We start from the raw sequence: 27,076 nt of genomic DNA on the forward strand, positions 1-27,076 counted from the left end.
GCAGCGGGATGCCTCAGTTCCAAGTGACAGTGTTGTTGTGTCAGTTTTTGTGTTGCAGCACCACACTCATCTCCAAGAGCACAGGACTGGGTTTGGCACCACTTGGCAGAGCAGGACTCATAGCAGAGGAGCCAAGGGGTTGGAGCTTACGCAGGTGAAGTCTTAGATATCCCTGAGACTTCAGAAACAGGAGGCAAGTCCAGTCAGGCCGTTGGAGAAACTTTTAGATTACAGGATGTAGAGAGTTAGATCCATCCCTCTAATTCCCAGGCAAGAAGTAACAGGCAGCAGGTCAACACACCAGAGCAAACAGCAAAGTGGCAGTCCTTCCTGACAGCACAGCGGTCCTTTTTCCTGGTAGATTGTCCCCAGTCCAGAAGTGTTCTCAGTATATGGTGTCAGAGGCCCAGTACTTATACCCAAAAAGGCCTTTGATGTAGGGGTAACTTCAAAAGTGGTTTTGAAGTGCACCAGTTCCCCTTTCAACTCAGTGCTGTCTGCCAGGAGATCTATGTGGGGTCAGGCCACTGGACTTTGAAGTTTAAGTGAGAGCCCCTGGACCCTTCCTGCCCAGGAAGGCCCTTCAGTCTGCAGATAAGTGCAGATGCAGCTGAGTGTCCTGAGTTTATAGCTGTCTAGATGGACTGCACAAGGGGAGTTGTCACCCAGCACCGACCAGATGTGGATTGGAGATAGGATGTAAGGCACACACACAGCAGTAAGAGCAGAGAAATGCCTACTTTCTAAAAGTGTCATTTCTAAAATAGTAATGTTAAATACAACTTTACTAGTAAACAGGATTTCTCAGTACCATTCCAAACAAGACAACGCCACTCCTTTCAGATGAGAAATCGCCACCTGAAAGTATATAAGTGGATTTAAAATGCTAATCTATGAGAGGAGCAGCCCTCGCAGCAGTGAAAAACGGAATAGGCCGCTCCAGGACACGTAAAACTTAAAAATACATGTCATACCTTTTAAACATACTGCACCCTGCCCCGTGGGTCACATAGGGCCCACCTTAGGGGTGACTTACATGTAGTAAAAAAGGGAGGTTTAGGCCTGACAATTGGGTACACTTGGTCGAAATGGCAATTTAAATTACAGACATGGGCTGTTGCGTAGGTTCTCATTATCCTAATAAGACTACTGGATTTGGGCGGCAGAATCACCTGAATTGTGGGGTACTGAGTATAATCCCATACCATGTGATGCCTGTCAGCCTAATCTGTTTTTTTCCAGTTAACTAGCAGTGCCTCATCTCCACCCGACAGCGGGGATAATTGTGGCAACCGGGTGCATGACAAGGAAGACTCCTCAAGGGAATCATAGTCGATCAGATCTCATCCCTTTCTCTCAGTTACATTAGTCTCACACAGGGTATAGTTCAATAAGATTTATTAAAGTAACTCCATCCTAGATAAAATGGCATGTATTGCAATAACTAGGATAATAAAACCCACTAGAAGCAAAATTGTGACAAGGAGAGAGAAACACAAAAACAATCCCACCATACTGTCACTTGGAATAATATAAATATTTCCTTCCTAAACTTTGCTCGAGCACAGCGTGATAAGCCCTAATCCACCCTTCAGGTTTCCACCCTCAGAAGACATCATCCCTCATACCTGAGAAAGGGAGCCTGTTGTCTAGAAAGACATTGTACCCAAATAGGCCCGGGATTCGGCAGTCCAAGCAATCAGCAAGAGTGAAGACGTTCAGAAATCAGCATGTAGTCGTCGTCATCTGGCTGGAATCTCCCTCTACCATGAATGGGTTAGAGAAGTGTTTTTGTAATAAAACAGTTAATGTTCTAAGAAAGTGTCCCCACCTAAGGATATGTATGTTTCTGTGAATGTTGGAGACACCGCATACAACTTTTGCTGGCAAACCTATCTGACTGCAGCCCTAGGGAAAGCACAAACTGAAATGAATGCAGTGCTAAGAACATAATACTTTCCTAGTTGAGAGTACAAACAGTTGGAGAAAGTAAAACAACACCGCAAATGTGCTAATGCTAGAAAAATAAGGGTGATGCTGAATAAAATGTAACTGGGCTAAAGTGCACAATGGCAGGCATAGTTTGCTAAAATAATGTGTCTAAAACATGGCCAAAATAGCTATACCACACCCTCCCCTTGGTGGTTCAAAGCCTAAAATGTAATAAAAAGCTTCTAAAACCTATTCATAAAAGCTTTTGAACATGAATTTCAATAATGACAAGTTAAAAGACGCTTGAGCATGGGGTAAAAGGGGCAATTTGAAACATCAGCAGTGGCACCAATAAAACGTAATTCAAAAGTCAATGTAATTTTTAAAATTGCCAATTATATCCGGGACAATTGAAGCCAGGAAATGTTCCACTTTGGCAGGTGGTAGAATAGCCAGATTGTTTCCAAGGAAAAACAAGGAGCACTCATGTTCTAAAGCCAGCTGAGGCAGCAGCATTCCTTGTTGTGCCCAATGTTGAGTTAAGAGCTGCATTATCCATGAATGGCAACTCATAGACAGCTTCCTGTAGCAAACGCACCCTCAAAGCGCATGCCTGGTAATGAGCCCTCAGCGGAAACATCAAGAGATCAGAGTCCAAAGAAAGTAATCAACGCGTAGAAAGACAAACTTTCAGTGCACATTAGAAAAGGCACCAAAGGCATTGAAGCGCTGGCTGTACACAATCCAAAACCCGGTCTAAATGACAGAGACCAATCGCACTCCAGGTGTTCCAGGAGTGTTTCTCTGAAATACTGCATAATGCATTCAGGATATAGTTGAACTGGTAGAAGAGCTTTCAGTCCTCCGTGTTGTGAAGTGACAGACATTGCGCAGGAAAAATAGCAACAGCAGAATGCCACCTATTATAGCCAAAGTAATGCGTAATTTCAGTAGTACTGGATGCGTTAAAAATTCGCTCCACAAGTTCACCAAAGTGTCTTGTTTGTATTTAAAAGGACAGAATCTCTGCAGATGACCTCGCAACTTGAAGCGCATAGGTCTCCCACGCAGATGTGAGCAAAACATGTTTTTGAAACAATAAAACCTTGGGTCTGCTCAACTTGTCAAAATTCACATCTGACATAGCAATGTGAGGCCAAATCTCTGCTACTTCCCTTTGTTGTGTAGCAGTAAAAGGGCATTCCCACAACTGGTGACAATTTGGGAGACCGAAACGACATAAGCTATTCCGGCTAGCATTCCACAACAACTCTCACTGTTAAGGAGTGTGAGAAAGTAGCCTCTTTCTAGCCTTGTTACCCCCACTTTTGGCCAGTTTGTGAGTGTATGTCAGGGTGTTTTCACTGTCTCACTGGGATCCTGCTAGCCAGGGCCCAGTGCTCATAGTGAAAACCCTATGTTTTCAGTATGTTTGTTATGTGTCACTGGGACCCTGCTAGTCAGGACCCCAGTGCTCATAAGTTTGTGGCCTATATGTATGTGTTCCCTGTGTGGTGCCTAACTGTCTCACTGAGGCTCTGCTAACCAGAACCTCAGTGGTTATGCTCTCTCTGTACAAATTGTCACTAACAGGCTAGTGACCAATTTCACCAATTTACATTGGCATACTGGAACACTCTTATAATTCCCTAGTATATGGTACTGAGGTACCCAGGGTATTGGGGTTCCAGGAGATCCCTATGGGCTGCAGCATTTCTTTTGCCACCCATAGGGAGCTCTGACAATTCTTACACAGGCCTGCCACTGCAGCCTGAGTGAAATAACGTCCACGTTATTTCACAGCCATTTTACACTGCACTTAAGTAACTTATAAGTCACCTATATGTCTAACCTTTACCTGGTAAAGGTTGGGTGCTAAGTTACTTAGTGTGTGGGCACTCTGGCAATAGCCAAGGTGCCCCCACATTGTTCAGGGCCAATTCCCCGGACTTTGTGAGTGCGGGGACACCATTACACGCGTGCACTACATATAGGTCACTACCTATATGTAGCTTCACAATGGTAACTCCGAATATGGCCATGTAACATGTCTATGATCATGGAATTGCCCCCTCTATACCATCCTGGCATAGTTGGCACAATCCCATGATCCCAGTGGTCTGTAACACAGACCCTGGTACTGCCAAACTGCCTTTCCCGGGGTTTCACTGCAGCTGCTGCTGCTGCCAACCCCTCAGACAGGCTTCTGCCCTCCTGGGGTCCAGCCAGGCCTGGCCCAGGATGGCAGAACAAAGGACTTCCTTTGGAAAATGGTGTGAAGGCAGGGGAGGAGTAGCCTCCCCCAGCCTCTGGAAATGCTTTCATGGGCACACATGGTGCCCATTTCTGCATAAGCCAGTCTACACTGGTTCAGGGACCCCTCAGCCCTGCTCTGGCGTGAAACTGGACAAAGGGAAGGGGAGTGATCACTCCCCTGACCTGTACCTCCCCTGGGAGGTGCCCAGAGCTCCTCCAGTGTGCTCCAGACCTCTGCCATCTTGGAAACAGAGGTGCTGCTGGCACACTGGACTGCTCTGAGTGGCCAGTGCCATTAGGTGACGTCAGAGACTCCTTCTGATAGGCTCCTTCAGGTGTTGCTAGCCTATCCTCTCTCCTAGGTAGCCAAACCCCCTTTTCTGGCTATTTAGGGTCTCTGTCTCTTGGGATTCCTTACATAACGAATGCAAGAGCTCATCCGAGTTCCTCTGCATCTCTCTCTTCACCTTCTGCCAAGGAATCGACTGCTGACCGCGCTGGAACCCTGCAAAACTGCAACAAAGTAGCGAAGACGACTACTGCAACTCTGTAACGCTGATCCTGCCGCCTTCTCGACTGTTTTCCTGGTGGTGCATGCTGTGGGGGTAGTCTGCCTCCTCTCTGCACTAGAAGCTCTGAAGAACTCTGCTGTGGGTCGACGGAATCGTCCCCCTGCAACCGCAGGCACCAAAGAACTGCATCACCGGTACCCTGGGTCTCCTCTTAGCACGATGAGCAAGGTCCCTTGAATCCAGCAACTCTGTCCAAGTGACTCCCACAGTCCAGTGACTCTTCAGTCCAAGTTTGGTGGAGGTAAGTCCTTGCCTCCCCACGCCAGACTGCATTGCTGGGAACCACGACTTTTGCAGCTACTCCGGCCTCCGTGCACTTCCGGCGGAAATCCTTTGTGCACAGTCCAGCCTGGGTCCACGGCACTCTAACCTGCATTGCACGACCTCCTAAGTTGTTCTCCGGCGACGTGGGACTCCTTTGTGCGACTTTGGGTGAGCACCATTTCACGCATCCTCGTAGTGCCTGTTTCTGGCACTTCTGCGGGTGCTGCCTGCTGCTGAGAGGGCTCTTTGTCTTGCTCGACGCACCCTCTGTCCCCAGACGCAATTGGCGACGTCCTGATCCCTCCTGGGCCACAGCAGCATCCAAAAACACAAACCGCACGATTTGCAGCTAGCAAGGCTTGTTGGTGGTCTTTCGGAGGGAAAATACTTCTGCACGACTCTCCACGGCGTGAGGGATCTGTCCTCCAAAGGGGAAGTCTCTAGCCCTTGTCGTTCCTGCAGAAACCTCAGCTTCTACTGTCCAGTAGCAGCTTCTTTGCACCCACAGCTGGCATTTCCTGGGCATCTGCCCATCTCCGACTTGCTTGTGACTTTTGGACTTGGTCCCCTTGTTCCACAGGTACCCTCAACTGGAAATCCATCGTTGTTGCATTGCTGGTTTGTGTCTTTCCTGCAGAATTCCCCTATCACGACTTCTATGTCCTTTGGGGAACTTTAGTGCACTTTGCACTCACTTTTCAGGGTCTTGGGGTGGGCTATTTTTCTAACCCTTACTATTTTCTAATAGTCCCAGCGACCCTCTACAAGGTCACATAGGTTTGGGGTCCATTCGTAGTTCGCATTCCACTTTTGGAGTATATGGTTTGTGTTGCCCCTATCCCTATGTGTCCCCATTGCATCCTATTGTAACTATACATTGTTTGCACTGTTTTCTAATACTATTACTGCATATTTTGGTATTGTGTACATATATCTTGTGTATATTTGCCATCCTCATACTGAGGGTACTCACTGAGATACTTTTGGCATATTGTCATAAAAATAAAGTACCTTTATTTTTAGTATATCTGTGTATTGTGTTTTCTTATGATATTGTGCATATGACACTAGTGGTACTGTAGGAGCTTCACTCGTCTCCTGGTTCAGCCTAAGCTGCTCTGCTAAGCTACCATTATCTATCAGCCTAAGCTGCTAGACACCCTATACACTAATAAGGGATAACTGGGCCTGGTGCAAGGTGCAAGTACCCCTAGGTACTCACTACAAGCCAGTCCAGCCTCCTACAAGGAGCACATAGCTTCAAGTTGAGAGCACCTAGAACTCAGGTATAATCAAGGGGACAGGAACTTCCTTCAGACAGCAAGTCAAGTTCGCTGCTGAGCCATTACACGCCCCGTGCAAAGACAGTTGCTTATAAACCATTGAATGGCTCACAGAAGTTGGGCATTCACTGCCGCTAAGAAAGACCTCTTTCATGCCATTGAAACATTTGTACAAAAAGGGAAGCTCCCACACCTCGTTTATGTAGCTATCTCCCAGCCTTTCGTATCTGCCTACTGGAATGTGTTTCAAGCAGGATGTGCATTGAAATGTTGAAATAAGCAGATTAATAACCCTGTGTAGTAAACATTCAGCAGATGGTACTTCAGCCACAGTAAAAGGCAACTTTTCTAATTTCTTGATGTTTTGCATGACATAAGTTGCTCCTTCTTAGCCATTATTTGTTCTTGTTGTGTTAAATTAAATGTTGAAAATATGTCCCTATCCCTAACGTGTTGCCAGGGAACGTGACGTGCTTTCAATGTTTGTAGTGTCCAAACTAACTGCATAATGGACCTTAGTTGACTCTGCCCATTGTGTAAAGATAACATATCACTCTGTACTATGGTGGTCATTACAACCCTGGCGGACGGTGTTAAAGCTGCGGTAAGACCGCCAACAGGCCGGCAGTAAATAATTTGCAATTACGACCGTGGCGGAAACCGCGAACAAAGACAGCCACTTTAACACTCTGACCGCCACGGCGGTACAAACAAACAGCGCAGCGGTCACCGCCAACAGACAGGTGGGAGACAATGTACCGCCCACACTATTACAACCCACCAATCCGCCACCTTTTCTGGGGTGGATTCACTGCAGATAAAAACACGGCAGAAACAGGATTCAGAAGTGAAAACGCTCACCTCTACACACCCCACAAGGAACGAGGACACCATGGACCCGGAACTCCAAATTCTCCCTGAGATAGTCTTCCTGCTCCTCTACCAGGAGCACGAACGCCGGCGGCGAAGACCACGGTGAGTACTGCACCTATGACACAGGGGAGGGGGGAGGGAAAAAACAGGGACACATACACGCAACACCCCCACCCCCACCCTCACCCACTACAACACACACACTAATGCATATTGATACATCACAGTTATACCCCCCGGAAGAATGCAAAGACAATAGAAAATGAGTGTAACCATAGTAATATATTAAAATCAAGTACGCAAAAATATATATATACACCATGTACAAAAAATATACCAAGCATAGTAGTCCAGGTAGTGCTCCAATTAATCAGTGGAACACTGGGCCCACACGGTATGGGCGAGGCCCACACAAGATCATCAACCATGATGGAAAGAACACTGCAGGGGCATCAGAGAGCAACAAAACAGGCACCTCAGGGGGAGGGAAAGGGGGGGCACCTCAGCCGGTTGAGTGCACGACGCCAAATCCACGAGGGGGCCACATGCCCACTGTTCAATCCTGGGGAGTGCAAAGCCACAGTCTCTCAAGACTCTACAGTGGATGAGTTGCCCACTGTTCCATCCTGGGGAGTGCAAAGCCACAGTCTCTCAAGTCTCTCCAGTGGGTGGGTTGCCCACTGTTCAACCCTGGGGAGTGCAAAGCCACAGTCTCTCAAGTCTCTCCAGTGGGTGGGTTGCCCACTGTCCCATCATGGGGAGTGCAAAGCCACAGTCTCTCAAGTCTCTACAGTGGGTGGGTTGTCCACTGTCCAATCCTGGGGAGTGCAAAGCCACAGTGTCTCAAGTCTATACAGTGGGTGGGTTGCCCACTGTTCTATCCTGGGGAGTGCAAAGCCACAGTCTCTCAAGTTTCTACAGTGGGTGGGTTGCCCACTGTTCATCCTGGGGAGTGCAAAGCCACAGTCTCTCAAGTGGCTAACAGTCTCCACTGGTTCTGGAGGGGGCATGGTGCCCAGAGTGCTTCATCCTGCTAAGGACAGATGTAGTGGATGGATCTCTCCACTGGTTCTGGAGGGAGCATGGTGCCCAGAGTGCTTCATCCTGCTAAGGACAGAGGTAGTGGATGGATCTCTCCACTGGTTCTGGAGGGGGCATGGTGCCCAGAGTCCTTCATCCTGTTAAGGACAGAGGTAGTGGATGGACCTCTCCACTGGTTCTGGAGGGGGCAATGTGCCCAGATTGCTTAATTCTGCCCGTGACGGACTCAGTAGGGTCAGTGCCCTTGGCGCTCATGGGCCAGCGGTGTTTGAGGCGGCGGTGCCCTGTTCAGCTGTGCATGAGACGGCGGTGCCCTGTTCAGTGGTTTTTGAGGCGGTGGTGCTCTGTTCAGCAGTGCATGAGACGGCGGTGCCCTGTTCAGCGGTTCTTGAGGCGGTGGTGCTCTGTTCAGCGGTGCATGAGACGGCGGTGCCCTGTTCAGCGGTTCTTGAGGCGGCGGTGCTCTGTTCAGTGGTGCATGAGACAGCGGTGCCCTGTTCAGCGCTTCTTGAGGAGGCGGTGCCCTGTTCAGCGGTGCTTGGAGCGGCAGTCTCCATTGCAGTGACTCAGCTGCTGGCAGTCCTTCATGGCCCAGCTGGGCTTTTGCTGGCGGTCCTTCATGGCCCAGCGGGGCTTTTGCTGGCGGTCCTTCATGGCCCAGCGGGGCATTTGCTGGCGGTCTTTCATGGCACAGCGGGGCTGGTGCTGGCTTCCTCAGCAGATGGGCTGGTGCTGGCGGTGGCCTCCTGGGCAGCTGGGCGTGTGCTGGTGGTGGCCTCCTGGGCAGCTGGGCTTGTGCTGGCGGTGGCCTCCTGGGCAGCTGTGCTGGTGCTGGCGGTGGCCACGTGGGCAGCTGGGCTGGTGTTGGCGGTGGCCTCCTGGGCAGCTGGGCAGGTGCTGGCGGTGGCCTCCTGGGCAGCTGGGCTTGTGCTGGCGGTGGCCTCCTGGGCAGCTGGGATGATGGCGGTCTTCTCCGCCATGCTGCTCTTCCCAGACTTACTGACTTTCTTGGGCCCCACCCAGACACCTCCACTGCGTGCAAAATCAGCAGAATGCGAGTGTACTCACCCCCTTGTGGCTGCTGTGATGCCCTCAAGCGCCCATCCAACTCCAGGTACGCCACCGCCAGAATCCTGAACATCAGGGGGGTCATGGTGCGACGGGCACCCCTCCTACGTTGGGAGGCCTTCCCCAGCTGAGCCTCCACCATCTTCTTGCTCCAGCGGTGAATGTCCTCCCATCTTTTCCAGCAGTGGGTGCTCCGTCTGTGATAGACCCCCAGGGTCCGGACGTCCTTGGTGATGGCACGCCAAATATGTTCTTTCTGGTGGACGCTGACCTACATGATTTGTACAGGGGGAAGAGAAAGTTATTACCAACTGCACCGTCAAAGTGATTGGCCCCCATCCCTACCCTTGCCATGTGGCACATGCAGTCACCGTCGTTTCATGCACGCCGCACTCTCCCCCCTTCCTTCTTACATCACCCCTCTCCACACAGGCATAGCCAATACAGCATGCTCCCAGTGTACTTACCTGTTTGTCTGGAGGACCGTAGAGTAGCATGTAATGGGGGAGGACCCCGTCCACGAGTTTCTCCAACTCCTCCGATGTGAAGGCAGGGCCCTTTCCCCAGACAGGCTTGACCATGCCACAATCCAGGAACTGTGTACCCAGTTGGAGCCAGACCTGATGTCAGCTATTCGCCATCCCACAGGAATCCCCCCTCAAGTGCAGGTGCTGTCAGTGCTCCATTTCCTTGCAAGTGGGTCATTTCAAACAACAGTGGCCATAGCATCAGGGATATCCCAGCTTATGTTTTCCAACGTGTTGTCCAGAGTGTTGTCTGTCCTGCTGAAAGACATACGGAGCTACATCGTTTTCCCTCAGGTGGAGGATTTGCCTACAGTGAAAGGTGATTTCTATGCCCTGGGACATATCCCCAACATCATAGGTGCCATTGATGGGACACATGTGGCTTTGGTACCCCCCCCCCACAGGAGTGAACTGGTGTACAGAAACCGGAAAAGTTATCATTCGATGAATGTACAGATGGTATGTTTGGCAGACCAGTACACCTCCCATGTGAATGCCATGTTCCCTGGCTCAGTGCATGACGCTTACATCCTGCGGAATAGCAGCATCACTTATGTGATGGGTCAACTCCAGAGGCACCGTGTGTGGCTGTTAGGTGAGCACCTGGAAGCTAATCAGTGGGAATGGTTGTGTGGGTCTGGGGATATCCCTCCAAGTTAGTGTGTGTCTAACAGTTGTCCCTCGCCATTTGCAGGTGACTCTGGTTACCCCAACCTGTCATGGCTACTGAATAAAGTGAGGAATCCCAGGACAAGGGCAGAGGAACGTTACAATGAAGCCCATGGGCGAACTAGGAGGGTGATCGAGCGGACCTTCGGCCTCCTGAAGGCCAGGTTCAGGTGCCTCCAGATGACAGGTGGATCCCTATTCTACTCACCAAAGAAGGTGTGCCAGATCATCGTGGCCTGCTGTATGGTTAACAACTTGGCTTTGTGACGACAGGTGCCTTTACTGCAGGAGGATGGTCCAGATGGCGGTGTTGTTGCAGCTGTGGAGCCTGTGGACAGTGAAGACGAGGAAGCAGAGGAAGAAGACATGGACAACAGGGACTCAGTGATCCAGCAATATTTCCAGAGACACACAGGTAAGAACACAAACCTGCCTACTACATGTACTTAGACACTACTACCTATCTACTGTCTGTCGTTTTCACCCAGTGTATGGTCACTGAGTTGTCACTTTCCCTTACGATTTCATAGATGTGAGTCCCACTGTGTGACATCTGCTTTGATTCCTCATGGACTAGAGCTGTGTGACATAGGTATGTTGACATTACCAATGAAAAAGCTTTTTGCCACAGTTATTGCTAATACAGTATTCCGAAATCACAGACAGACTCCAGATTGTTTTGTGCTTTAAGGTTTTTTATTTAAGTGCTCAATATTGGAGGGGGTTGTAAAATGGTGAGGGGTGATGGCGGAGGAATGTCCATGGCAGAGTCCAGTCTATTAGTCTCACAGGTGCATTGCCCATATGGGCATAGGAAGTGGAGCTGGGGCAGTTTAAGGATGGACAGGGTGACAAAGTGGGACAGTAGGATGACAATCAGGGTGGTCTCATTTCTTGGTGGGGGTCTTGGCATCGTTCTCTGTCTTTGTCCTGGATCTCAGGGACCGTTTGCGAGGTGGTTCTCCCTCTGCAGGGGGTGGGGTGCTGGTGTGGTGGTCCTGTGGTGGTGCCTTCTGTTCACTGGCACCGGCGGAGGTGGTGGGCAGTTCATTCTCCAGGCTAGTGTCAGGGGCCCCTCGTAGTGCCACAGTGTCCCTCCTGGTGTTGAGTACTTCCTTCAGCACCCCTACGATGGTGCCCAGGGTGGAATTGATGGTTCTGAGTTCCTCCCTGAAGCCCATATACTGTTCCTCCTCTAGGCGCTGGGTCTCCTGAAACTTGGCCACTACCGTTGCCATCATCTCCTGGGAGTGGTGGTAGGCTCCCATGAAGGAGGAGAGGGCCACATGGAGAGTGGCTTCCCTGGGCCTGTCCGCCCCCTGTCGCACAGCAGCCCTCCCAGTTCCCCTGTGTTCCTGGGCCTCCATCCCCTGAACCGTGTGCCCACTACCACTGCCCTCAGGTCCCTGTTGTTGTTGGGGTGGTGGGTTAGCCTGGGTTCCCTGTAGTGGTGGACAAACAGCTGATTGACGTGTCCTGGGGTTTCCAGAGGGGGGAAGCTCTGTGGTGGCCTGTGACTGGGTGTGGTAAACCGACTGTCCCGAGGTCCCTGATGGGCCGGGCTGGTCATCTAGATCCAGTTGGACAGAGGTGCTGTCATCACTGTGGGCCTCTTCTGTTGGTGGTGTGGACATTTGTGGACCCTCCTGTCCGGTGACATTGGGTAGGGGTCCTGCAGGGGTATAAAAGGATGGTTATTACATCTGTGTGTGTCATGGTGTGCAATGGGTGGGTGACCGTGTACCCCAGTGCTTGTATTCCTGTGTGGGACCTTGTGTGATGATGGTTTAGTGGGGTGTATGGGTATGTGCAGTGGGCATGCTTTGGTGATGGGTGTCCATACTTTGTTGTTGCATGCAGGGCTTGGTGTTAGGATGTGTGGTTTGTGATGTTGGGACATTTGTGAGGAGTTAGAGTGATGGGGGTGAGGGTGGGGGTATGTGCTGGCATGCAGGTATGGTGGGGGATGTAATAGTTAAGATTTGACTTACCAGAGTCCATTCCTCCACCTACTCCTGCGAGGCCCTCAGGATGCAGAATCGCCAAGACCTGCTCCTCCCATGTTGTTAGTTGTGGGGGAGGAGTTGGGGGTCCGCCGCCAGTCTGCTGAACCGCCAGGTGGTGTCTGGAGACCACGGAACGCACCTTCCCCTGTAGGTCGTTCCACCTCTTCCTGATGTCATCCCGATTTCTTGGGTGCTGTCCCACTGCGTTGACCCTGTCCACTATTCTTCACCATAGCTCCATCTTCCTCGCAATTGAGGTGTGCTGCACCTGTGATCCGAATAGCTGTGGCTCTACCCGGACGATTTCCTCCACCATGACCCTGAGCTACTCCTCCGAGAACCTGGGGTGTCTTTGCCGTGCCATGGGGTGGTGTAAGTGATGTGTGGTGTGGGGTGATAAGTGTGCTGATATGTAGTGGTGTGTAGTGTGCGGTGCGTGGAAGTTATGTGGGTGATGGTGTTGTGTGCCTGTGGATGCTTGTGTTGTTGATGGTGGAGTGTCAGCTTCTTGTTGGCAAAGTTTCCAAATTAAATTTTTATACTGCATTTAATCACTTTCTGTGTTGTCTTCTGGGGCCTAACAGGAAGTCCTGCAAATCTGCAAATCTGTATTGTTAGACAGGAGACGGGTGTGTTCTTTAAAAGCATCAAGTGAGGAACTTTTTAACCGTTGCTGGCATAATTTCCCTACACTATATGTTGTCACTATACCAGTGTGTTCTGATGACACATAGAGAGGGTCTGGCCTATTTGTTCTAAAACTCCCTGTGAAGTTTACAAAATGTGTATGGCAACCATTGGTGTCTACAGGTCACAATAACAACCCTCCAGGACGTGAAAGTGATGTTTTAAATGTTCCATTCTGGACCCACTCATCGAGCTGATCTTCAGTTGCATTTATGTACTTTTATGATTTGTAAAAGTTTGCAGGGGTAGGAATTCTGGGCACATTCAAATCCTTATATTTTGCCAAGCCTAAACAACATGCCTCTTGTACAGTTTCATTTAAAAATATCACTTGAACAGGTATCAGGCATGCTCTAAATAAAGCTTCTTTTCCCCTTATTTGCCATTTCTTTGTTCCCCACACACTTTTTAAGTTTATCGACTTCAGCCAATATTCAAAGCCTTTTATAGCTAATTGGGAAACAAAGGAATCAGAAAAAATCAATTTTGTATCAGAAAATTAAATGTGTTGTCTTTTCGTTACTGGTAATTCAAAATAATAGGACTCGGCATTTTTAACATTGTGCCAAGAGAAATATGCAAATTTTCAGTATATGTTTTGAAACTACCTACTGGCGGAGTCAGTCAGTGTTCCCACTGCATAAAATTAAAAATAGTCTTTAGTGTACTGTGACCGGATGGTAGGGAATGAATCACTCCGACAGAGTTCCAAGTGTGAAAACAAAGACGTTTTATTGGAATAATATGGATGAAGCAAGTGCAGGTACGTGTTTATGGTAATTAATTGCTGGGTAGAAGGTGGTATGGGGTTGTCTGTAGTCAGGTCTTCACTCTCCTCTTTTCTGTTCCACTTCCGTAGGGATTCCCCGGGAGGTACATGCAGAAAGAAGAGAACAGAAGTGGTAAGTGGACTAGGTACTTCTGTTGCATGGTAAGTATTGCGTTTCTTTTCCTCTTATCCTCACTTTCTATTCCTGATACTAGTCATTCCAGTGTTTTTTATGTTTAACATCCTTTCTTTCTGAGGTTTTGTTCTCTCCCCCGCCCCCCTCTATAGTGCTCGTGATCCTGTGCGCGATGACTTCAGTGATTTAGACTCTTTATACTCTATGGTGTTAGTGGTAAGTGTTTTCCAGCCCTCCCCCTCCCTTCCTTTCACTCCTTCTCCCCTTGTTGTGCTGTGTTTGTGCCCTTGTTCGACTCTCTCTCTCTCTCTCTCCCCGCTTTTACTCAGGTTCAGGCTCGTGATCCCACGCACCTGTACTGCCACGCTTCTCCGGAAGCGTGGCGGGATGCAGTAGCTCGTCCTCCCGGTCTCTGGGCTTCAGGGTGTCCGATGTTCATCTCCAGCCGTCACCTCCAGGATTCGAGTGCTCCACCTGCCTCCGTGTAGTTCTTTGGCTCCGTCTTCCGCTCCCGACTTCTGAATGGTTTCCGCCCGTCTCCTCGTTTTGATGGTATTTCACTGGTCCTCGATCGCCTCTAACTCCTTCCCCACAAACCCCGGACGCTGTAAACTCCGGTAGAGACGATTTTAACTTCCTGACATCCCGCCGCTTGAAAGCGTCCAGCCAATCACGGGGCGGTAAACTGGGCTGCCTGGGCCCACCAGTGGCAGTGTCAGCACAAGTGAAGTCCGAGTACGGGCGAACAGGTTCCAGTCCGTCGCAGGTACTTGTTCTGTGAATTAAATTATGTCCATAATAATTATAACAGAACATACCTCCAAAATTCTCTTTGGATTGATAAACATTCTCACTTTCAAATACAGTGAAATATTGCAAATCAGACATCATAGAATCAACTGTTTTCACATCCCAGTTGTCAGACACTACTACTGGTGTTAGAACATTGTTCATGGAAAGCTTAAATACATGCGAAATTTGGATGATCTCCGTCGGGCCAATACTTTATCACAAACAATCCCATCAGGAATTGGTATAGCAGAAAGGTTCACTAGGGACAAGTCCCAGCGGACTTTGTGAGAGAAAAAAATGTGGTTTTAAGACCTCATCCACCAGTTCAACTGTACAGCATTCAGGAAAGTAATGACCATGTATCAGTAAAATGAAAACAATGACAAACCCAATCCAAAGGAGGAAGACAAGTACAGTTAATAAAAGCCACAGATAGTTCCAGGGAAGAATAAAATAGTTAATTTTTTATCAAATTATCATCTTACGTGCTCCTGACAGTTCTGTTGCAATAGAGGCACATGAGTTGGTGAAAGTGTCATTGATGTCGGCAAAATATCCAGAAGCAGTTCAAGCAAAAACTGGAGCCGTGTTTGGAAGAGGAGAGCTAGCAGAAGTTTCCCTCTATGGTTCATAGTAGACTACACCATCCGTCTGTGCAGACTTTGAGTAGAATCGCTCAATTTTGTTGACGTTACTTGTCGCAAAAGAAGTTAATGAAACTAATGAAAGATCATTTTCAGTTCTCCCCAAGCTCGGTTGAGTGTCAGCGTTGTTGCTTAAGACCTGTAGAGGAACCTCCTGGTCTGTAGTAAGAGGGATTTGGGTACTACCCAGGAGTCCTCTAGGTCTGCTGTGCAGGATCAGCTATATGGTGTAACTTGACAATGTAGATGGAGACAAAGCGATTTTCTTTAGAACCAGGTAGCGGTGGTAGAATGACAGTTCTGGTACCGTGTATTCCCAGGATTGGAACCTGTGCACGATAGGAAGGACCAAACTTATTTCTCACAGCAATCTTTTCACGCACTAGATCGCCACCCTTTGGAATCCAGCCAGTAGATGTTATTGGTACATCCCTTATTCCCAAGGAGGCGGCACTGGCAGATGTGTTGTCATGACGGAACTGTTCTAAGTCCTGCAAGACAGTGACACGTTCATTTATGTAAAAAGGTGCATCTGCCACCTCTGTGTAACACCGCGCTCTGACGCGGAGTCTCTTTCTGTCCTCGCGGGTGGAACGCGCTACCGATATTCGGAGCGCCGTTCCCTGCGGTTTTTGACTGTGCTTTCTGGGAAGCATATATTTCGCTCCCGGTCGCGCTACACTTATTTGTAGCCTTTTTTCTTCTTTTGTTGTTGGTGGTGGGTTTTTTGTTGGTCCTTTTGCCTGTCTCTATCCATGTTGTGTCCATCTTGTCTTCTTCATGTTTTTGTCCCAGCATGCTCTGTTTTTCTTTTATACTACTTCCTTTTTCCTATACTGGTCTATGGGCTTTTCCCAATCCAAGATGGTGTTACTTCCCTTTCCTGTGATGTCACTTCCCTTTTCTCAGTATATAAGTCAGTCAGTATTGTTCCTCCTTGCGTTGCAAACACTTCCTTCTGGTTGTGCTGTTCGCTCCTGTTCTTTGTTCCTGCTTTTTTGCCTTGGGAGATTTTTGCCTGTTCTTTGTTCCTGCTTTTGCATTGGGATATTTTTGCCTGTTCCTTTTTTCCTGCCTTGTACCCTGGATATTGCCTATTTTTGTTTCCTGTTGTCAAGTCCTGTTTTTTCTTGTTTTCCTTCATGAGTTCCTGTTAGAGTTTTTTTCCCCAGTGTTGGTTTTTTTTCCCTCTGGGACTCCTTCTGGAGGGTACGGTCTGCTTTGGCGTAGCCTGTCAAGCGTCACCGTGGCTACTAGAAGGGGTTGCCCTTATCTGGGAGTATACAGGACCTGTAGAAGACTAGGTGTATTCGCTAATCCGAAATCTAGAGGTGAGAAATCCAGCGCAGTACGTGACACTCTGTGCCAGGGCCATCAAGATCTGGAACATACATTTGTGTTCCGAACAGGCATTCGTATGAGGTACGCCCCCCCGAGGATTGTCTGGGCAGATTATTATGTGCTCTCTTGATTCAATACAGGTGAGTAACCAACTAAGACCCGTGCCTAATATTCTGGCTGTTGAAGATTTCTTTAAATCCCGATTTCTTTCCTCCACAACACTATTTCGCTCAGGATGAAATGGAGACAAAAAATGCAGTTGGGCCCCTAACAAAGTTATGACGTCCCTGAAAGCCCCCCAAAAGGTGTATCTGCCACCTCTGTGCCAGGGCCATCAAGATCTGGAACATACATTTGTGTTCCGAACAGGCATTCGTATGAGGTACGCCCCCCCCAGGATTGTCTGGGCAGATTATTATGTGCTCTCTTGATTCAATACAGGTGAGTAAGCCAACTAAGATCCATGCCTAATATTCTGGCTGTTGAGGATTTCTTTAAATCCCAATTTCATCCCTCCACAACACTATTTCCCTCAGGATGAAATGGAGACAAAAAATGCAGTTGGGCCCCTAACAAAGTTATGACGTCCCTGAAAGCCCTTGAGGCGAAAGCAGGGCTCTGGTCCGAGTGGAAAGCCGCAACAGCATATGTGCCGATAAAAACTTGCAAATCTTTAATAACATATTGAGCGTCAGCTGAGCGTTGCGGCCAAACCCATAGAAATCTGCAGTATGAGTCATCAGTGACTAAAATGTATTTGTATGTACTGACAAGTGTCAGGGGACCACAATGGTCCAAGAATACACATTGTAATGGTTTGTTTGAAATTAGAAGGGGTGTCTGCGGTGGGTATTTGACAGTGGACCCTTTTATTTCTTAACAGATGTCACAACAAAGTACTTACTGCTTGGTCTGTTTATATAGACCTGGCCACTAGTAACATGCTTGCAACAATGATATTGTAGCCGCCACACCAGCATGGGCAGAAGCAACTCCCTCATGCGCTGCTTTGATCAATTCTGGTCTTTGATCTTTGTTGGGAATCACACAATTACCCACCCCTGGTATTACTACTAGGGCTGTATTGAGGAATGATGTGCAATAGGAATATTTGACGAGATAGGTCTTTGGCATGGGCGTGCCGTTGTCGCGTGGGCTCTCATTATTCTAAATGAGACTACTGGATTTCTGGGTAGCAGGATCTATAACGGTGTGGGGGACTGAGTCTAACCCACGTGTAAAGAACTCTGTCACCCTAAATCCGGTTTTTGCTCCGGCTAACTAGCAGTGCCTCATTTCTCCCATGTGGAAGGAATGATTTGGCAGCCGAGCGCATGACATCTTTGGAACTTCTCAGGGAAGTCGTGGTTACTCAGATCCAAACCAACTCTCTTATTTCCAATATGATCTCATATACAAATGACAAAGACAGTATAAGTTTTATATAATGTTTTAATAAAACGACTGTATTTTAGATATTAAGGCGTGAGCCGCAATAACCAGAACGATACAACACAGTAGGATTGAAATAGTCACCAGGAGAGTAAAACATAAGAACAAAACTATCATATTGTCTAACAGTTTCTACTCTCCCTCTGCTTGTTCTATTTAGAGCACAGCATGTTAAGCTTCTAGCTTGCCTATTAGAATCACTGTGGAGACATCAGCCCTCATACCGGAGCAAAGACCTATGATCTTGGTTCAGCATCTGCAACGAGGCAGTCAGAGTCTAGTTGTGGTTCCCTGGTCGGAATCTCCCTCTTGCGTGTATTGGGACAAGGAAGTGATTTTATAACTAACATGTCATCGTGATCACAAAATGTCCCTACGCAGGAATGCCAAGTCTAAACTCTTACCACGTCTATCAGCAATGTACCAGACTGTATCCTTGACTGAAGCACAGAGTAAATATGTTATGGAGAACTCCAGTGCTGAAGTAGGCAAAACAGTGTGATATGAATAAAAAAACAACACCGTAGAACTGGCTATTTGAAAAATAACAGTACGAAGCCTAATAAAAAGCATGTAGAGCAAAGTGCACAGAGGCTCTAAGCTGTCAGCAAATGAATAAAATATATTCAGGGCAAAGTGCACAAAGGCCTAAAGCCTGAAGCTAAAGCGCAATGAATACGTAAAACTAACCACACTACTCCGTCAGCCGAAGCTTTCACAGAAGCCAGTGTTTCATCATCCAATTTTGTTCAAGAACGAGTTACTGCAGCAACAGAAGCAGTAGATACTGCTGACTTGGCTGCTTCATCAGCCAAGGTATTGCCAGCAACATGTATTCCAACACGCTGGTGTCCTAGTATATGTACAACATAGACATTAGGTAGTGTTTCTTTCAGATCCGCCTGATAGGTCCATACCTGATAAGATAGAAAATCCCCACCTCAGGGCTATTTAGGGTCTCTCCTGTGGGTTCTCTTCAGATTCTGCTTGCAAGTTTCCTTCAGGAATCCTCTGCAACAACTTCAGCATCCTCTGACCTAAGATCAACCGCAGGCTGCTCCGAGAAACGCTGTAACTGCAACAAAGTATCTACTAGAGATACTTTTCTTCAGCAACCTCAGCTTCAAGTCAGTAACTGCAACAGTTTCCATGGTGTGCACGCTCTGGGGACTCCCTGCCTTCATCCCAGAAGGGCCACAGAAATCTCCTGTGGAGTGATGGAGTCACTCCCCTGCTCCAGCAGGCACCTTCCAAGACGACGACCGGTACCCTTGGACTCCTCTCACAGCGACAAGCGTGCTCCCAAGTACACAGAGGATGGACATCATCAACACAGACTGTCCTGAGGTACTGCTGACGCAATTTGGAGGAGGTAAGACATTGCCCCCCCTGAAAGCGACGGTACCCCTGTGTACTGCATCTTCTTCACCTCCTGAAGCCTCTGTGTACTTTTTGCAAAATTCTTTCGTGCACAGCCTGGCCCAGGTCCCCAGCACTCTATCCTGCGACGCTCAACTCAGTGAGTTGTTCTCCGGCGGTGTGGGACCTTCTTTTGTTGTGCTGCATCAACCGCATTTTGCACCTCCTTTGTCCATGGATCCTACGACTCCTGGGGGTGCTGGCTGGAATCCTGAGGGCTCTCTAGAGTGTTGAGAGCCCCCTCGTCCTCATCACACCGAGTTGAGGCCCCCTGGTCTCTCCTAGGTCCATCCAGCACCATTTTCACATGAAACGCACTTTTGTCATCGCCCTGACTTGTTGGCGACTTCCAACACGAAATCACGTCTGCAATGATCTTCACGCCGTGGGACATCCTTTGCATCATGCAGGAACCCGCTGGCATCTTCCTAGGGTGCATTCCTGCAGCCTTCGGCTAACCGGGGACTCTTCTTTTGCACCCTCTTATGGGTTGGCAGGGGCTCATGTCCTTCCTGGAACTTCTTTCGACTTCTGGACTTGGTCCCTTTCCTTTGCAGGTCTTCAGGTCCAGGAATCCAGCAGTTGTTCTTTGCAGACTTGGTTGGCTGCTGCAAAATCCCAATGGTGAGGTGTAGTGTGTCCTAAGAAAACTTGCAGTACTTTACTCCTGATTTTCTGGGCTCTGGGGTGGGGTCATTTACTTACCTTTACTGTATTCTTACTCTCCCAGCGGTTCTGCACACACTACCCTTGTCTAGGGGGGAATTCGTGATTTGCATTCCACTTTCTTAGTATATGGTCTGTGTTGCCCCTAGACCTATTTTCTCCCATTGCATTCTATCGCATTTCCTATTGTTTGCATTGTTCTATGACTATTTACTTGTCTTATTTTGGTGTCTAGTGTATATATTGTGTATAATACTTACCTCCAGAAGGAGTATAGTCTCTAAGATATTGTTGGTACTGTGTCACCCAAATAAATACCGTTATTTTTGGTAACACTGAGTATTGTCTTTACTTGTGTATAAGTACTGTGTAACTATGAGTGGTATTGCATGAGCTTTGCATGTCTCCTAGTTCAGCCTAAGCTGCTCTGCTATAGCTACCTCTAACAGCCTAAGCTGCTAGAACACTACTACTTTACCAATAAGGGATAACTGGACCTGGTATAAGGTGAATGTACTCAAGGTACCCACTAAAAACCAGGCCAGCCTCCTACACATGTTTGCTGCAATTACTACCCGTTGAAGGTTTGCCATGATAATTGTAAAGGTATTTGTTCAGAGATAAGGACACCAAATGGGGATTGACCGTTTTAAGGTTCAAGCTTGAACAATCTACAGCGTTGGATAGGCACTACCTATTGAGCAGAGGAGGAAGTCCTCAATACCACGGACGTCCCCATGTACAGTATTGAGGTGCCTTTAGCACACAGTGAGACAGAGATACTTAGGAGGATCCGAAAATGAGTGCCTGACCAAACGTTGGTGGCACCATGTCGTGTAGGTTTTCATTCTCCTAATGAGACTACTGGATTTGGCAGAATCACCAGAATTGTGGGGCACTGAGTACAATCTCACACCATGTGACACCTGACGGCTTAATCCTGTTTTTTCCGGACAACTAGCAGTACCTCATCTCCACCTGAGAGCGGGGATGATTGTGGCAACCAGGCACATGACTGTTTTGCTTCAATACAGACCAAGAGGAAATACACAAACACTGAAAGGAATTTATGAAATATGACACTGTTAGTCTGAGAATTCCATTTATTAAAACACTCTGCAAGGTCTGCAGAAGAAGAAGGTTGAAAGTGTACAACTGAAAGTGCATATTCAAAAATAATCACCGCAATGAAATCATAATAATCTTTAAAACATGCGCAAGGGATATTCTACTTCAATGTATAAACAGCAATTGTATATATATATATATATATATATATATATATATGCACAATGCAAATCGAAATTAAGTTACAAATTAATCACCATGGGGCAAACTTGAATTTGCTTCATCTCTTTGCCAGCAACAACAGGTCGTGAACCCAGTCGAACGTGAAGAGAGAGCTACCCTTAATGGAAAAACAGCAGACAGCAGTGTTGTGTAGCTATTTTAGTTATATCTCCATGCATGTTATTTTAACATACTAGGCCTGCCGCTGTGCACTTTAACCTAGATATATTTTATTCAGCTTTGTTTTATTAATGTTACAATAGCCACTTTTATGGTCTTGTTTTATTTCTCTCTATCTAACTGTTTTTGCCTAGGCCAGCAGTCTGTTCCCAAACAAGACATTCTTGATCACTCTGTGCTTCTTCGAAGGCTACAGTAAGATAGATTGCCAGTGAACGTGGTATAAGTTTTGTCTCTGACATTAATAGAAAAACACACATCCTTACTTAGGGAGATTTTCTCAGAACATCAGCTGTTTTATTATAAAAACACTTCCCTGTCCCTTATTTTTTAGAGGGAGATTCCAGCTAGAGAAGCATGACTGTATGTTGATTGCCGAACGCTTTGCTACAGCTGCTTATGCAGACTTCAGGCCTTTGCTCAGGTATGGGGGGATGATGTCTTCCCAGGGGAACCTGAAGGGCAAAATTAGAGCTTAACCCGTTGTGCTCTATTATAGCCTAGGTAGGATTTAGTCTATTGACTCTAGTGACAATATGGTAGCGTTATTTCTATGCTTTACTCTCCTTGTCACAATATTAATCTTGTCATGCTGTATTGTCCTGGGTATTGCAGCCCATGCTTTGCTATCTAAGATGCAGTTGCTTCATTAAAACATTATTGAAACATATACTGCCTCTGTTTGTCATTGTGTATGTGAGACTAATATAATTGAGAGAAACGGATGGGGCCTGAGTGACCACTGTTTCCCTGAGAAATCAATTACATCATGCGCTCGGCTGCACAATCATCCCTGCCCGTGGGTGGAGCTGAAAAATATATAATTGGTCTAATAGTAGGAAAGAATCTCTAAACTTGAATAACACACATTGAGACTATTAATCCATCATCGGCAATGAAAATTAATTTCAGTATTTATTAATTCATTTGATTGCAAAAAAATGACGAAAATCATTGAAAAAAGCATCATAACTATATATAGACAAAACGTATTCAAACATATACTATCAAAACCTATATATATCACAAATAGTTCACCATTGCTCTCCTAATTTGAATATGATGTGGTTATATACGTCAATTATGCAATAATCCACATTTATGCGATGGTTGTATTCCAAAACCCATCTCAAATTCTATGAACTTTTCATCCTCAATCCTAGAAAGATGTGTTCCACACTCCTTAAAGGTAAAATAGATCTTCTTTATAACCTCTTAATGTATCACAAAAGTCTACGCGTTTCGGTCCCTTCACATTTGGGCCTCATCAGGATTAATGGAGAGAACAATGCCTTTTATTCTCGGCTTAACCTACTTCCGCAATCTGTGGTTTAAACTTTTACTAATTGACCGCTGGTTCTTGAAATGATTACAGGAACTTTCATTAAACTAGCTCTTGTGGAAGCCGAACCCGGACGAATTTGTTCCGAGACAACATGGCTGGCTTACTCGTTAGCCTCTGTTCCCTGTCCACAAGCCGTTACGGGAGCTAATTTTAGCAACCGGTTTGCGGTTGTTGAGCCTGACCGTGTTCATACCGAAACATACGTGGGTGGAGATGAGGCACTGCTAGTTAGCCGGAGCAAAACCCGGACTGGAGCAACAGGTGTCTCCTATAGTGGGTCAGACACAGTCTCCCACACCGCAGGCAATCTGCCTCTCATTAGAATAAGGATAGCCTACACAACACTAGCGTCCCAGTTCTGCTTGAGTTCAATCGGTTCTCGGTCAATCTGGTTTCAGTCTCTTATGTACCTGAAAAATGCCAGAGAGGAGAATTCTGGAAAACCTCTCCCATCATGTAAATTGTTGTAAAAAATGCTGGCTACATCATGCCAGTTTTGAAAGGAACACATTGGGACTGGCCAAGATCCCCAGGCGCTTCTCCAAAACTAAACCGTTCCCTGCTGTACCATAAACATCGTCATAGTACATCCATATACTCTTATCTCTCTGACTCCCCCGTACTAGCCCCATGATAAGAAAGAGCACGCAGAGTGAAAACATGAGCGAAAAACATTGAATAACATGTGCACGGAAAAATACTTGCATGGTGTCTACAGCTATGTTACGGGCAAAATGGAGTCTGTAATCAAAATGGAGCTATCTGGTGGTCACCAATGTGACGGAGTGCAGCTAGGCTAATTACACAGTGGAGTCAGTGGTCAAGATGGAGTAGTGGTTAAATACAGAACCCTTTGACCAATGACTCGCATAACATACAGGTCCGAAATCAACCTTTTTTTATTTAAACATTGCAAACAAATTGGGTATGCATTGTACACAGCAACATAATGAAATGACAAGAGCAATCACTACAAAAATTCCACCCAAGACCCAAAATCTGGTAACCACTGAAATAAGCAGTCCCACCACCCTTGATCCACCTCCTGTTTTCCTCCTTTCACTAATTTATGTAAGGCATCAATATGGGACTGGGTAGATTTGGAGTGGTCAGAGAGATTGAAGCAACACATGCCTTCAAACTCTGAGCACCCGTGATCATGCTTTAATAAAAGATACTCAGTAGGAGCCCTATTCTTGCAAAGCAGCTTTTCTAGTACCACATATGCCTAGCAAAAATTCAGATAAAGCAATAGAAGTGTGGTTGATATTTTTAACTATTAGGTATACCAACTTATTGATCATTTGAGTATTATAAACAGCTAAACCAGCAACGCCTACAATAGAAAGACTCAAGCTAATATATTCTGATTGGGATAACAATTGAATGTCTGAATCGCAGTCCTCAGTTAATTGAGCTGTGTCCCTAAGATAATGAGCATGTACAGAGTTAAATGGAAACATCATGAGTCCTAATTGTGTAAAGGTACTCGGTCCACCTGTTATGTTAGCAGGAATGTAGGTGTAGGTAATGTTCCCGCAAAAGAAGCAACCACCTGCCAATTTAACAGGTTTGATGTGACTAGCAGCAGTCACCAGGTGATGACAAGCAATGTGATTTGTCACATGTTTGCAATGTTGATCCGTTCGGTAAGAACACAGTGTTCGGTGTTCCCAAGGTATCTCCTGAGAAGACAATCTTTTTCCTTCTAGACACAGTTGAATGCATTTTCCAACATCAGGAGGATTACATGACATCCAATAGCAAACGTCACCTGTGGTGATATTGTATGTAATTATCTCTGTGAGACTGTCCCACTTCTCATCAGTTGCTTCTTGACAGTCCCTACAATACTTGTATGGATTAAAATGGGTTTTCACGTCATGTTTTTGAACATCTACATCCTGGTTAGTGGCACTGAAAATTTGTAACAAGACACTTGTTGGCGTAGGTATGGCAATTAAACAGGTTGATAGGACATCCACGATACTGTGCATAGTTCCCATGCAGAAATCGGATTTGCTGAGCACAACTCGTGCTAAATGGCTCCAAATGTTCTCTGTTAAGTGCAGCAGTGGTGTTCCTCGACGTGGTCGATCAATCAGGTTGGAGTTGGGGGTTGTTGGGTCCCTCCTGAACCCACACGCACAAACCCACGCCTGAAAGGAGACCACACAGCATACTCACGGCACAGACATCATGGAGTATGCACTGTAAAAGAAACAAGTATGATCATTCTCGCAAACAACATTTGCCAGCTGGGCTCCCATTTTTCCTTTCCTGGTTATCATAATCAACAAAACACTATTGGGCCCTTGGCTATAATTTCTGCTGGTTCAGGAGGATGGTTTGGGGATTCTACCCACATCTTAGCACCACAGTTTTTGTCAGTTGAACCAAAACATCCCTCCCCACGTACTGTAAGAATGGCTGGGGCAGATCCTTTCTTAATTATTCCTCCATACACTGGGATAATCACCATTTGGACAATCCTATCTCCAGAGTGTATTATCAAATCAGTATCTCCACTATTCAAAAGAATAGTGTTTCTCCTTGGTACTCTGCATCGATCACTCCCCCAAGACCTGAATATCTTTGAAAGCAGATCTGGGAGCAATCAATCCGAAATGCTCTGGGGGAATCTGAAGTCCAACACCTGCCTCACAGAGTGCAATGTCTCTTCAATCTGTACGATTTTAAAGCATGTAGGTCAAGACCTGCAGATTCTGGTGTGCCTCTGTAAAAAGCTAAAGATCCTGGCTTTACTTCTCAGTACATGATGGTGTTGGTGGCCACATGTGGTTGTATCTGCAAAGCTGGGGTTGGCATTCGTATTAGGGGGGTTTCAGCATTTGTTAATGGTCTGTTACTCAGAATCTGGAGAGCTTCACTTCAATGCTCTCTCCAGTTTTTCTGAGTTCCATCACATCATTTTAGCAACTGAGCTTTCAACAAGCCGTTCTTTCTCTCAATTAGTCCTGAGGCTTGTGGATATTAAGGGATGTGGTATAACCATTCAATATTGTGCTGTGAACAGTAGTCCTGTACCAATTTCCCTTTAAAGTGTGACCCATTGTCTGGAGTAGTACTCCATAATATAATAACAGGTCCAGAGTTTTGATGGTGTTATGCTGAGTGGCAAGTTTACAAGGGACAGCAATCAGGTAATCAGAGTTTGGGGGTCATTACAACATTAGCAGTAAATCCCGCATACCGCCGTGCAGAAGACCGCCAACACACCGCAGAGGCCGCGGCTATTACGACCCACAGCTTGGAATCCGCCAAAATTTAGACATCCACACGTCTGCCACACCAAAGGTCAGTGATAAACTTGCGAGAACGAAACCTCCACCGTCACGCTAACAGGAATACACCCACACTATCACAACCCACTAATCCACGCGGCGTGCTTTCAACCGCGGTAAACCATTGGTGGTACACACCACCACGCTCAAAATACACACACTCTTACAAAACACTACCACATTGGATAATTCCAAATACACACACCTGATACACATACACACACCACTCCCACACACCCACACCACTATAAAACACCCACCCACATCACCCACAAACCCTTACTACCTAAAATATTGATGAAAGCCAGAGAGGCAGCACAGCAAAGACAACACCACCATACAGAGGTACACAACACCATCACACATACACATCCACGCACAAAACACCACACACCCCTAAACATCACCCCACACATCACAACACACACCACCTCACACATCACCCACACCACCCCATGGCACCGCAAAGACACCCCAGGTTTTCTGAGGAGGAGCTCAGGGTCATGGTGGAGGAAATCATCCGGGTAGAGCCACAGCTATTCGGATCACAAGTGCAGCA

Source organism: Pleurodeles waltl, chromosome 2_2, assembly GCF_031143425.1.
Source record: "Pleurodeles waltl isolate 20211129_DDA chromosome 2_2, aPleWal1.hap1.20221129, whole genome shotgun sequence".
Lineage (NCBI taxonomy): Eukaryota > Metazoa > Chordata > Amphibia > Caudata > Salamandridae > Pleurodeles > Pleurodeles waltl.